The sequence below is a fragment of the Rhineura floridana genome, chromosome 17, assembly GCF_030035675.1.
Source record: "Rhineura floridana isolate rRhiFlo1 chromosome 17, rRhiFlo1.hap2, whole genome shotgun sequence".
NCBI classification, from domain to species: domain Eukaryota; kingdom Metazoa; phylum Chordata; class Lepidosauria; order Squamata; family Rhineuridae; genus Rhineura; species Rhineura floridana.
The window spans coordinates 27,704,419-27,718,742 of NC_084496.1; the positions used below are offsets into that span (position 1 = coordinate 27,704,419).

Below are 14,324 nucleotides of genomic sequence, written 5' to 3' on the forward strand. Positions count from 1 at the left end.
GTGCAACTCCTTCAGCACTGGAGTGATGTGATCTTGCCGGCAGCTGCCTTTAATCAGACAAGCCGCCGCATTCTGTACCAGTTGCAGCTTCCTGACCGTTTTCAAGGGTAACCCCACGTACAGAGCATTACAGTAGTCTAGGTGAGAGGTGACCAGGGCATGTACTACCGGTGGGAGCAGATGGTTGGGAAGGTAGGGGCGCAGCCTCCGTATCAGATGGAGTTGATACAGCGCCACCTGGCTCACAGTCAAGACTTGAGCCTCCATGGTCAGCTGGGAGTCAAGAATGACCCCCAGGCTGCGGACCTGGTCTTTCAGGGCAAACGTATCCCATTGAGCACCAGGTCCACATCCCCCAGCCTTCCCTTATCTGCAACATTCAGAAAGAAGCAATTTTCCTCCCAAACTGATGCTTGCAAACATTACTGTTCCTTATGTTACTTAACAATCTTGCAATAACGTCTATGCTGAATTATTTTGTTGTTTGATTTTTTACTTTTACTTTTTCAATTTACACTTCATGCAACTGAGGAGTTCAATCCTGAGAAGGAGGCGGCCAGCGTGTCTGGGTCAAACATCTCCTTAAATTGCCAGTTTGGGGATACATGATGATATTGTTAGCATGAAAGAAGATTGCATCTGCCCTATCAAGTTCAAGTATTTTCATTTCCCCCATTTCCTATGGCATAATTAGCCATTGATCTTGGACTTCAGGAGGAGACGTGTCCATAATGAAAACAGACAACTCCTGAATTAAGCTGAAGTTGAACAGAAGTAGTAGGTTGACCTGGAATGACAGCTTCACACTATCATCAAAATACATATACTGCAACATCATTGGCAGAAAAGTCTCTCACTTGTATAATCAAATTCATCTGCCGCCTTCCCCTTCGACAAAGTTCTTTGAAGTGGCTGTTTGATCTTAGGGAATCCAGACACATCTTCTTGAAATTAGCACAAATCGGGTTGGGAAGGGGTTATGCAACTGTTCTAGCTTCTCTCTGAAAATTATTGGTAATCGTTATTCAACTACACCCAATTGTTGTTGTTTTAAAATTTGGCCTGATGAGTCGCAGTAAATCCACACGCTCATGTTCTGTAATTGTTAAATACTCATTTGCGGTATTGATCTATGCAATACTTGGTTATTAAACCCAGAATGAGAGAATGTGAAAGCACCCTCTTACTGAATGCAACATTGTGAAGGCTGAAACTTTAAATCAGTTAAGTAACTCTCTATACTAGTAGGTAACCCGCTTTGTCCAGCTAAAAGTTCCATGAGCCAAGAGACAGAAGGCGTAAACAGCTGAGGTGAAAAATAAAGGGGAAGATCCTGTCAAAGCTTCTGCTGATGTTCAATCCAGCACTTCAAGAGCCCTTTGCTCAACTGGCCAGGGATGAAGCGTCCATAAAGTGCATAACAGGAAGAAGTTAAAGATTCTTCCTGGGCGAGTATCTTCTTTAACAGAGGCACATTATGTACTTTATGTACGAACATAAGAAGAGCCTGCTGGATCAAGGCAGTGACCCATCAAGTCCAGCATCCTGTCCTCATAGTACCCAACCAGATGCCCATGGGAAGCCTGCAAGAAGGACCTGAGCACAAGACCACTCTTCCCTCCTGCGGTTTCCAGCAACTGGCAATGGGAAGCATACCGCCTTAGTCTACGGAGGCAGAGAATAGCTGCTGTGGCTAGTAGCCATTGAGAGCCTTATCCTCCATAAATCTGTCTAATCCTCTTTTAAAGCTATCCAAGTTGGTGGCCATCACCACCTCTCGTGGAAGTGAATTCCACAGTTTAACTGTGCACTGTGTGAAGAAGCACTTTCTTTTGTCTGTCCTGAATTTTATCTATACATATAATAAAAATGTGTCATGCTGAGGAGTTGGCAGCGTCACAAACAGGTGGTGCTGTGAATGGAACAGCCTGACTGAGCCACACTGGGCTCAAGGCGGGGAGGGGGGAATAGAAAGGAAAGTGGATGAGACCGAGCACACAGCAGGAAAGCGTGTGGGCAGCAGTGGCCTGGGCGACACACAGACCCGCTTCATGGGAGGCCTTGGGATCGCTACTGTGGAGCCTCCCTTTGCTCCAGGCCGCTGGGGTGGTAGGGAGGCTGGGAAGCAACCTAAGTGAGGCATCAGCTGCGCAAGCAGGAGGCTCGTAAGCAGCCTAGATGATGTCTTAGTGTTTTTAGTTTCTGTTTGCCGCTCTGGGCTCCTGTTGGAAGGAAGGGCGGGACATAAATCAAATAATAAATAAATAAATAATATACATTTGCCATTTATGGAGGAGTTGGAGTCGGACAGTAGAAAAATAGAGGAGTCGGAGTCGAAGGTTTGACGTACCGACTCCACAGCCCTGGTTGGCACCCTCCCCAAGAAGGCATGTCTGGTGCTGACATTACATTCTTTCCAAGTTGCACAAACATATTACCTGTAAAGCATAGTAAGAACTTTTTGTGGTCCTTTGTTTTAAGGTTATGGTCTGGCCTTTTATTTTGCTGTTGTTCGTTTGTGTGTGTGTGTGTATGAGAGAGAGAGAGAGAGAGAGGGAGGGAGAGAGGCCACATTCACACACAACACTAAGCCATGGTTTGTGCAATGAACAGTGAGTTATCTTGCAGATGAGCAAAGAAGCCACGGTTTGTTTTCCAGCTTCTCTTGCCTTGTGCCTTTGTAGCTCGGCGAGTATCTGCACTGGTGTGGCCAAACCAACAATTAAGCAAGGCTGTTGGGTCAGAACACAACGCCACACTATAGTTTTTTTTTTTTTTTTAAGCCATAGTTCATAAGCCAGCAACAAACCATGGCTTTACATTCTAGCTTGTTGCCAGAAAACAAGCCATAATTAGTCTTCTGGGTTGGACCTTCAAACAAGCCACACTTTGGTTAAACAAACTATGACTTGCACTATGTTTGTTCAGACAATTGTATTTATGTTATGTGAATTGTTTTCACAATTTTTTTATAAGCCCCTGGAATCTTTGATGTTAGGAAAGGAAAGGAGGAAGGGGGGGGGAGAAAAAGTTATCCAATCATAGCAATTTAAATCTCACTCACGCAGAGCACACATCAAAACTGACATGAGGTCTTTTCCTTTTTTTAGGGAGGGAAGTGTAAGGAAATCAAACAAATTAAAACTAACTGAAGTTAATAAAAAAGTAAGACTTCACAAATTAATTGGATATTATTCTTGGACAACATTTCAAGTTCAGCTCAAACAGGCAGTCACTGACACAACGTATTTAGAGCTCCAGAAAGGGATTTTCACTAAGATCATGACATTCTGATTTTTAAAAAAAAGAATGCTACAGAAATAATCAAAAGCATACACAAAATGGATTTGAAATTACAAACTGACAGATACAGGGGGGAAAATTGGTGATAGTGTTTGCTGATGACGCAACAATGGCAAACAAAGACCACACTCGATAACTGGTTGTCACTAACTTTGGCAGGAGAAAAACAACAACATATGTTAAAACACTGCAGTAAAACAACACATATCCAAACTCTCTGTGAGAGTTTAAATTTATCTGAACTACCCACTCATCCACCCCCAGAACTTCCCAGAGAAACGTTAGGGCACAAACCCATGAAAGAAAATTCTGTAATAAATATCTAGATCACCAAGGGGCAGAGGGTGGGGAATAATAAGTAAGGCTATAACGTGTTTTGGGGAAGGGGGTATAGGTCATAGGAGTCTGCAGAAAAGGACAATCCGTAACACTATGCAGAACTAAGGGGGTCTTTGCTGTCAGGGACTCTGGGACTTGGCCTTTGGCTGAGGCCAAGCTTAGCAAGCCGAGTAATCCTTAGCGGCAGACAGGCCTGTAACGCATCAGGTTGTTCAAAATTTTAGTCCATATGCCCCAGAGGGAAGGAACTTTTCATTAGAATTTCCAAACAAGGAAGATCAAGGCGGAATAGCCTTTTTAATCCAGGTTGTAGTGAGCCATCAGCAGATATTGGGAACAAGAAAGGTGCACCATGTCAGTGGAATATGAAGAACAAGGTACACATTCTGTAACTGATGCAAAGTTGTTTGAGGAGGAGAGCAGTGAGGCACCTGCAATTCACCTGTGCTTCCACCCTTTCATCACTGACAACTGGGAAAGGGGGAGAAAGAGAGAGAAGCCAGTTCCCAACCCCAAATCAGACCGGCCAGAAGGAAAGGCAAAAGGCAATTTGATCATAGTCTACAATTATCAACAGACATATCTGATATGAGAAAGCAGTTTAATCCGTCAGACAGAGACATACCATGGAATTAAGTCAACAAGGCTCATTATTATTTTTTTAACAGGGAAGCTAACTGATAGGCAACAGAGTTTACCTGTATGTTGGTTAAGTGTCTTAATCAAGATTTGATATCTTTCTAGAAGACTGTTTTAAGTCAACTACAGTATGTCTTTGTTGGCCTTGTTTCCGTGAACCAATGTTGTATCTGAATCTATCCTGAAGTCTGTCTACACCAATGCAGTGGCTGCCAGCCATATTAGAAAGTCTACAATGGGGAGAGGGGACCATTACTTCTCATTACTTTGGTTTTTATTGTTTAAGATAATCCTAAACATTTATCCCAAATCTGTATTTAAGAATGTAAGAGCTCTGGTTGGATCTAATCTAACATCTAGCTTCCAGCACGCCAGACAGATGCTCCCAGGAATTCCACAAACAAGGCTTGAAGGCAACAGTCTTCCATGTAGTACCCCCACCCTGCAAATGGCATTCAGAGATATACTGCCTCTGAATATGGAGGTATCATTTAGGTCAGGCTTGAAGAATCTGTGGCCCTCCAGATGCTATTGGACTCCAACTCCCATCAGTGCAACCATCAGGGAGTGATAAGAGTTGGAGTCCAGAAGCATCTTGAGGGCCACATTTTTCCCACTCCTGGTATAGGTAATGGGCATAGATAGAACTATCCTCCATTTATTTTCTTATAGCCATTCAGGCCAGTGGCCACTGACATCTTGTGTCAATGAAGTCCAGAAATTAGTATACATTTGTCCTGCCCGAAGTCGAGGGATTCAGACTCAGACTCAGCTGTGGCTTTTTCTCTTTCTATTGAATAGATACATCCAAAGCAGTTTGCCTCATTAACCTAACTACTCTTTCTAGGAATTCAGCTCTGCTGTAGCTCTGACTAAACATGATTTTGCGACTCTGAGACGTTGACTCAGAAACTGCCCCCCACCCAGTCAGCTTGGATTGTGCACACAAGAGATGACTCCACCTCAGCTCCAACTGCTGAACTTCCCACCACAAGCGCCTCCGAGCATGGGGCAAAGGTGGTTTGATCTCAACTTCCCCCTCTGATATTTAAGATATGCAGACAATACCATACTACTAGCAGAAACTAGTAATGACTTGAAATGAATGCTGATGAAAGTTAAAGAGGAAAATACAAAAAGAGGACTACAGCTGAACGTCAAGACTAAAGTAGAGACAGAAGATTTATGTAACTTTAAAGTTGACAATGAGGACATTGAACTTGTCAAATTATCAATACCTTGGCACAGTCATTAACCTAAATGGAGACAATAGTCAAGAAATCAGAATAAGGCTAGGACTGGGGAGGGCAGCTGTGAGAGAACTAGAGAAGGTCCTCTGATGCAAAGATGCATCACTGAACACTAAAGTCAGCATCATTCAGACCATGATATTCCCAATCTCTATGTACGGATGTGAACGCTGGACAGTGAAAAAAGTGGATAAGAGAAAAATCAACTCGTTTGAAATGTGGTGTTGGAGGAGAGCTTTGTGCATTCCATGGACTGCAAAAAAAAGACAAATAATTGGGGATTCGAACAAATTAAACCAAAACTATCACTAGAAGCTAAAATGATGAAACTGAGGTTATCATACTTTGGGCACATAATGAGAAGACACAATTCACTAGAGAAGACAATAATGCTGGGGAAACAGAAGGGAGCAGAAAAAGGTGGAAGACCAAACAAGAGATGGATTGATTCCATAAAGGAAGCCACAGACCTGAACTTACAAGATCTGAACAGGGTGGTTTATAACAGATGGTATTGGAGGTCGCTGATTCATAGGGTCACCATAAGTCGTAATCAACTTGAAGGCACATAACAAGGGGTAGGGCAATGTTACCATCCCTATCTTGCGGGATTGGAGAGACAAAGAAATAGTCGCTTACAAGGAAATAGTAAGCCAACTCTTAACTAGATGGACCACTAGTTTGACGTCATCAAAGGCAGTTCTGTCTTTTTGTTATGTCTAAGATCTCAAGCTCAGTCCCTGGCATTTCCAATGGAAGAATGTTAGTAAGGAGGACTGGGAAAGGCCACCCCATGGGACAGTGGAGCCTCATTGCCAGAATAGGCAAAGCTGGTCAAGATGGACCCAGGATGAGGGAAGATCCAGTGGAACTAGAGAGCCTAAAAGAAGTCCAATGTGCCATGGTGCTACTTGCAGCTCCAAAATGTACAAGCCTAAACTCAGGTACCAAGTTGTCTCAGCCAACACAGCTCATTTCCTTATACCACAAGACTCATGTCATTTTAAAGGGATTATTTTGAGAGCAGTAGGAGAGTGTGATGTTTCTGTACCACTTGATCCAAGGCACATTTATCCTGCAGGCTCTGAGGAATTTATAAAGGAGTTAAATTTTCATAATGGATTCTCCTTAACGACTCACAAATTTCTGTCATTTAAAGCAAGCATTGGCAAATTAGCAGGTACCTGAGAGACTGCAATGGTGCATCCTTGAATGTTACCTATCAATTAGTTACTAGTTAAATTAAACTGAATTAATAATACTGTGACAACACCAATATCAACAGTTAAACATTTGAGCAAAACCTGAACAAAAAATGTAGACCACATTTCTTGCAATTCAGTTGGGATCTTCCTTGTGAAGGGCTATAGCTCAGTGATAAATCATCTGCTTTGCCATATAAAAGGTCTCAAGCTCAGTCCCAAATATCTTCAGGTAGGGCTGGGGACACCTCTTTTCTGAAACCCCGGAGGACTTCTGCTAGTCAGTGGTGACGGTACAGAGCTAGATGGACTCAATGGTCTGACTCAGTATCAGGCAGCTCCCTGGGCTCTAATAACAGTTATGATTAGAATTATTAACACTGAATGGTTCATCTATTCACTCTCATAACCAGATCATTCTTGAACTCCATACGCCAGTATTGTTGTTTTTAATTTTATATTTCTTCATTAGATTTTAACCAGTATAGATCCAAACCACAAAATATACAATCAGAAATCAACAAGGTAAAATAAATGAAATAAACCAAACCTGCTTCCCACCCTGTGGTTTACCGAAAAGGTTCCAGAGCTGTATTCTGTAGTACATGTAAATATTAACAACATCACACTATGTAACCGAGACAGGTAGGCACAACAGAGGTTCAGAACAGGGGTTGCTATCTAGATGCAACTAGCCCAGAGAGGAAGTCCAAGAGATCACAGGCATACAAAGGAAAAATGGATTGACGTAGATAGGCTTAAGCTGATGGAGAGGAACAACCATGTTCCACTGTAAAAGTTAGACAAATGGTGTCAAAAGTATCTAGTTTCTTTTGTCCACGGGCAATTTTTAACTTCTGTATCAACTGTTCAAACAGGGCTATTTGCTGTACCTTTTGATACCACTATCCCAAGTGAAACCCCTTAAACTCCTTCCAGTTCGAAGCGACACTAGTTCTGGATGCAGACAATAAATGGCCAATCAACTCCTTATGTCTCAAATCCAGACCTGGGCCTGCATATAGATTGAGAAGTGCTAATTGCAAGGAGAGGTGGACCCACTGACTGTGGCAGATGCCACAGAAAAGAAGTCTGCATGACAGCAAGTTGGGAAATACCACATAATCTATTTTCTGTGCTAGCGGATGTTGAAATTTCCACTCCACACAAGGATAAGCAATCCCTTTTCCATATAAAGAAAGAGTAGAGGTAAAATCTAAGTGAAACTACCTCAAAGCATGAAGCCAGCTTCCCTTGATGGAGTGGGTGAGTATTGAGGGGAGGGCTGTTAGCTAGCCTGATTCATATCAGGATTTGGGTGCCTTTTGCAATAAGGTGACAGGCCCAGTCTAGGGGGTCTAAAGACTGAAATGAGCAGGAAGGAGCATTTTAGGCTAGATTTAAACTGGTATATCCATCACAATGACATCTCCTAAAATAACCCAAGGTCTCCATTCATAGCTATCTAATTCCGAGATCAGCCAATCAATACCACCATAGCACAAAACAGCTCTCTGGAAGAACAAGACAATGTGGGCTACACAGCCCCTGGGTAGCTCAACTGGCCATCCACAAACTTGACAATATCTATCAGCACATTTGAATCATGCACAGAGAATCCAGTAACACACCTCTGGACAATGCAGCCACAGCAATTCTCTCCGCTTCCAGCTGCTCAACAAACCTAAAGTGGAGAATGAAGAAAGACACACACCTGACCCGCTTCTCTACAGCTGTGCACTGAGTGAGCGTTTTGTACAAGAAAAAGTGGCTCTTTTCTACAGAAGCGAGATGGAGAAAGAGGATAAAAGAAACACCTGCCTCACCATTCAACAGCACTGCTTGTATTGCCATAGTCAGCAAAGAGTGTGATGCAGAGAGAGGGCTGATGGGGAGAGTCTGCTTTGGAAATGCAGAGGGACTCCAGCTGCTAGTGGCTGGACGATGGATGGAATGGCCAGTCGGCTAAATTGTAGGGAGATATCCTTTTGCACACTGTTCTACTGAGAGTTAGGGATGGAAAGATGTGTAAAATTTTGGTTCTCTTAGTTTCTCATATTTCCAAACTTAAATTTGGTTCTCCACATTTCTGCAGCAATTTGCATCTTTTAAAAAAAAAAACACTCATGAATATTCTACAGCATTTTATTGAGAATTTCTCCAACTAAACACATTTTTGTATACAGTTTTGACTACTCAGTTCTGCAAGTAATTTCTCGTAATATAATGCTTTTTGTGTTATTTTCACTAATCATTTTTGTGCACACTTTCCCCTAATATATGCATTTTTGCAAGCATTGCTTAGTTGGAGAACTGCATTGCAAAATTTGGATAAGTGCGAATTTCGAAGGATGGCTGTGTTTCGGTTCTTATGTTGTTTTGGAAAGTGCAGATTTGATAAATTCAGCTTCAAATGAATTAAATTTCCCGCCCATCCCTGCTGAGAACACAGGCCAAACCTAACTATCCTTGCTGCTATCTACAGAACAGAAAGAATCAGAACACGATAAGACTGAATAGTCAGGAGATAGGACTGGTAGATTTACATCAAGTTTCCTGGCCTTGAATTTCAAGGGTGGAGCTTGGGACATAGCCTAGCAAACTGCTAGGAGTGTGTATGCTTAGCCTTCAGAGGATGGAACAGGAGGTGCAATGTTATCTCCTGAGTTAGTACTACTTAGCTATCAATGATAGAAACCTAGCCATTTGCTTTTTCCGTATCAATAGAGCTATATTTTCAGTCTTCTGCGACTTCAAGCTCCAGCTCCCCAAGCACAGAGGAACCATTCCAACCATATTCAGCCTACACTGGAAAGCCCTGAATCCAGGGTTGATTTGAATAAACATGCCCTGGGCCTCAGCCTTGCCCTGACTCTTCCCACTAACACAGCTCCAGCCCTGGAAATAGATGCAAAGCAAATACTCAGTAGGGTCAACCTTGTCTTATGTTTCAAAAAAAATCATGGGGTCTGTTACTGGAGAAACAGCATTGAAAATGACAGAACAAGAAATCCAAACAGGTAGGACTTTAGCTGAAGCTACACTGGCACTTTCCAGAACCACAATTCCAATATGACCAGGAAGGGGATTGGTAGGGGGTGGAGGCATTCTGCCGCGTAAGAAATGGAACAGTGGTCACCCATCCCCAACAGCATGTAGGAACCAGGACAGGAAGCAACACATTAGACTTGCAATGGAAATTGCTCAGCTTAAAATGCACATCCACACAGTATACCACTGAAGTACAGCACATATTATATGGCTTGGCTGTTCACCTGTGTATAACAAATATGCAAGAAACAGCCTCAAGCAGCATCAGCAGCAAATTTATTACCCTCCCTTCACCGGTAAGTCCCAGGGTAGGTCACAACAACATAAAATACATTACTAAAAACAGTTTAAAACAAATTGCACACACATCTAGAGATGGTCCTAAAAATATACATCTCAAGTGTCAAAAGCCAGGGAGAAGAAGTGCATCTTCAGCATATGAAGAAAGCTGTACAGCAAAGGTACCAGACACACCACTATGGGGAGGGAATTCCCACAGGCGTTGCCACAGAGAATGTCCTCTCCCAAACCACCATCCCCCTAATTTTTAAGGGCAGTGGAACTTCCAAAAGGGCAGCCTCTGCTGATCTCAACACCAAAAAGGGACTGTAGGGAAGGAGGTGGTCTTTCAGTGCCTGCAATAGTCCAGAGACTCCAGACCCAACTTAAACATATCACCACTTATTTAAAGCATCTTTGAAACGCAGAGATATACAGAATATTTATTTATTTATTAAATTTATATCCTGCCCTTCCTCCCAGTAGGAGCCCAGGGCGGCAAACAATAACGCTAAAAACCCTCTAAAACATCTTAAAAAACAGACTTTGAAATATATTAAAACAAAACATCTATGTTGTGCAGAACAGACCTACTGATAAGACGGTATCTGCAGGAGGCCCTCACCTGCAGAGTGCACTGATCAACTGGGTATATAAGGGGTAAGACAATCTTTCAGGTATTCTGGTCCCAAGCTGCATTTTATTTATTTATTTTATTTAAAATATTTCTATCCCGCCCTTCTACCCTATAATAGGGCACTCAGGGCAGCTTACAAAAATAAAATCAAACACGTACATAATAAAATTGTAAACAGTAAAATCACAAAAACATAAAAATAAATAAAAATACATACAATACAATTAAAATACATACAATACAATACACACACACACACACACACACACACACACAGGGGGTGGTACTAAAGGGACTACAAAGATAAAATTTATAGGGCTTTGTACACCAAAACCAGAACCTTGAACTTAGCTTGGTAGCTAATGGGAAGCCAGTGCAATACTTTCAGCAGTGGGGTGACATGTTGGTGATACCTTGCCCCAGTGAACAGTCATGCTGCTGCAGTTTGCACCAGCTGCAACTTCTGGACCAACCTCAAGGGCAACCCCACATAAAACACATTACAGTAATTGAAACTGGAGGTTACCAGTGCATAGACAACATTGTTTAGGCTATCCCAGTCCAGAAACGGCTGCAGCTGTCTTACCAGCCAAAGCTGGTAAAAGGCACTCCTAGCCACAAAGTCATGTGGGCCTCTATCAACAAAGATAGATCCAAGAGAATCCCCAGACTATGAACTTGCTCTTTCAGAGGGGGTATGACCCCATCCAAAGCAGGCAACAGACCAATTCCAAACTCGAGAACCACCAACCCACAGCACCTCCATCTTGCTAGGATTCAGACTGTTTATTGGCCCTCATCCAGCCCACCACCGAGTCCAGGCAGTGGTCCAGGGCTTGCACAGCCTCTCCTGATTCAGATGTTACGGAGAAATAGAGCTGGGTATCATCAGCATACTGCTGACACCTTGCCCCAAATCTCCTGATGACCGCTCCCAAGGGCTTCATATAATGTTAAACAGCATGAAGGACAACATAGTACCCTGCGGCATCCCACAGTACAACTACTAGGGGGTCAAAAGACAATTACCCAATGCTAATTTCTGAAAACAACCCTGGAGATAGGGTTGGAACCACTGTAAAACAGTGCCTCCAATACCCACCTCACTAAGTTGGCTCAGAAGGATACCATGGTCAATGGTATCAAAAGCCGCTGAGAGATCAAGTAAGAGTAACAGGGTCATAATCCCCCTGTTCTTCTCCCAATAAAGATCATCCATCAGACCAACCAAGGCCAATTCAGTCCCATAACCAGGCCTGAACCCAGACCGGAATGGGTCAAGATAATTTGTTTCATCCAAGACTACTGGCAATTGCTGCACCACAACCGTCTTACTCAACTTCCTTAAGAAGGGGGTATTTGTGACCAGGCAGTACTTGTCACAAACCAATGGGTCCCGGGTGGGCTTCTTCAGGAGCCGTTGGATCACCACTTCCTTCAGGGTGGTTAGAACCATTTCTTCCCTCAACAATGTGTTGACCACATCCTGAATCCATTTAGTCAAACCCCCTCAACTAGCTTTAATAAGCCAAGAATGGCAAGGGTCAAGAGGACAAGTTGCTGGTCGCATCATCACAAGCATCTTGTCCAAGTCATCAGGCTGCATCAACTGAAACTGATCCCAAGAACTTGCAGCAGACGTTGCACTGGACACTTCATTGGGGACTACAGCAGATATGGATGAGGCATCAAGATTGCTACAGAGGCAAGCAACTTTACTTTCAAAATGCCTTGCAAACAATCCACAGTGGGCCTCCGAAGGGTCTAAAACTCCATTTCCTGGAGCTGATGTCAATATACCACTCCCCTCCAGTCTACAGAGCATGTGGTTGGTCAGCGTTGCATCTGGCCCCACATGAGGCTGTGCATGCAACCATCAGCCTGCACCAGCCTGGTGACCAACATGGGGATGAGTTATAGAAGCCCAGATCCCACGCTCATTGCCTCTTTGTGTGTGTGTGTGTGTGTGTGTGCGCGCGCGCACTATTTGTCTTAGTGCTGCAAGGAGCGCCAGGATTGAAGAGCAGAGGCAGCAAGAGGAGTGGCACAGCCTAACATGCAGCATTCAATCAGCCAGTGCTCATGACAATGACTCCAAGTTAGAGCCTACGGTTCAGGTCCTGAATGGCCAGGGAAGGTAATCGCTCAGGGCTCTTCTGTCCATAGCTGTACATGGGCCAGGGGAGCGGGGAGGCCACAATTTCAGCCCAGTTAACCATGCATACCGCTTCACATGGGCAAGTGCAGCCTGACAGATGCGTCCAGCCTTAAGGGCCTTGAAAGAGGCGGGCTGATGCCTAGGACAACTGCCCATGTGAAGGCCCCTCTCAAAATAAGAAAATCAATAATAAACCCAACAATAGGAAGAATATAGCAACAGTAACATTTGAGGAAAAAGATGATAAAAGATGTGGCCTTAGTTAACGAAATGACAAGTGTCTCACCACTTTATTTCAGGTGTGAGTGCAACAACTTCCCATCTAACATGTGCTTCTTTCAAATCCTTCATTCAGCTTTGCAGGTCAGACCCCAGGTCCATCCAAGCCAGGTCTGTGCATCAAAGCTTGCTGACTTCATATTTTAATCAGGATCCAGTCGTCACTGATCCAAAGCCTTTTAGAATGATCCATGGCCAGCATCAAGCTTGTAAAGGAGGGAGAGGGAATAAGATGGCTGTAGATTTCAGTTAATGCCACCTCTACCTGCATTAGGGAGATTAAACGGCTGTGTCACTAAAATGCTTTGAGGTAAGCTTTTGATCATAAACTTTACATCTTTTTATGGTGATTGGAGATGACTGCCAATGCATTTCATTCAACCGTATTCTGCTGTCATTTCATTTTTCGTCCTGTTCCAGGAGTTGTTTGTCATTAAGAGCTTTGCCTCCTTATTTCTAAAGCTTTTTTGTATGCCAGGCTGCAGCAACTCCAGGCAGGGACTGAGATGGCTATATTCTGATAGGCGGGAGGAATGGCTGAAGTGCAACCATTTCATCCAAGGCAGGGTTCAAGAGGAGAGACACATAATGATCCAGGAAATATGATCAACCCTGAATAAGCTCCAGAGCATGACTGCAACTCTTTTTTTTATTGTAAGCTCAGCATTTTGTTTCCATAACAGGAATGTTACGGAATGTTATGTTTCCATAACATTCCACTACTCATTTAACTCAGGGACAATTAATTCAACATCCCTAAAACCAGATGCAAACTCAAAAGGAGGAAAGAACTGGGGAGGTCAAAGAGTTTTCTGCCATGAAGTATTCAACAGACCAGCCTTCTCCAACCTCGTGCCCTCCAGATGATTCAGACTACAATTTCTATCAGCCCCAGCCAGCATGCCTGGCTGATGCGTTATAGTCCAAAGTATCTGAAGAGTAACAGGTTGGGGAAAGCTGCAGTTGACTAAATCCTCTCTCATGCCAGAGCCTGCCAAATCAGCTGACTTGTATCCTTGGTGTGCTTGATGCAGGGGGTACAACAGCCATGAAAATGTAAGCTGCTTGTAGTAGTAGCATGATCTGCAGGCCGCAGAATGCAAACAATAGCCAGGAGCTTACAACACACTTGGCACAGGGTCTAGCAGCCCAGCAAGATCTTGGAGGGACAACAAAGTCATCATAAG

The 14,324-nt window shown here is 43.4% G+C and overlaps 1 protein-coding gene across 7 annotated transcripts in view; it reads right to left on the reverse strand.

Annotated features, from left to right (window-relative positions):
* MAD1L1 (mitotic arrest deficient 1 like 1) overlaps positions 1–14,324 on the reverse strand; it is a 604,081-nt gene that overhangs the window by 235,835 nt on the left and 353,922 nt on the right. The window lies entirely within an intron of this gene.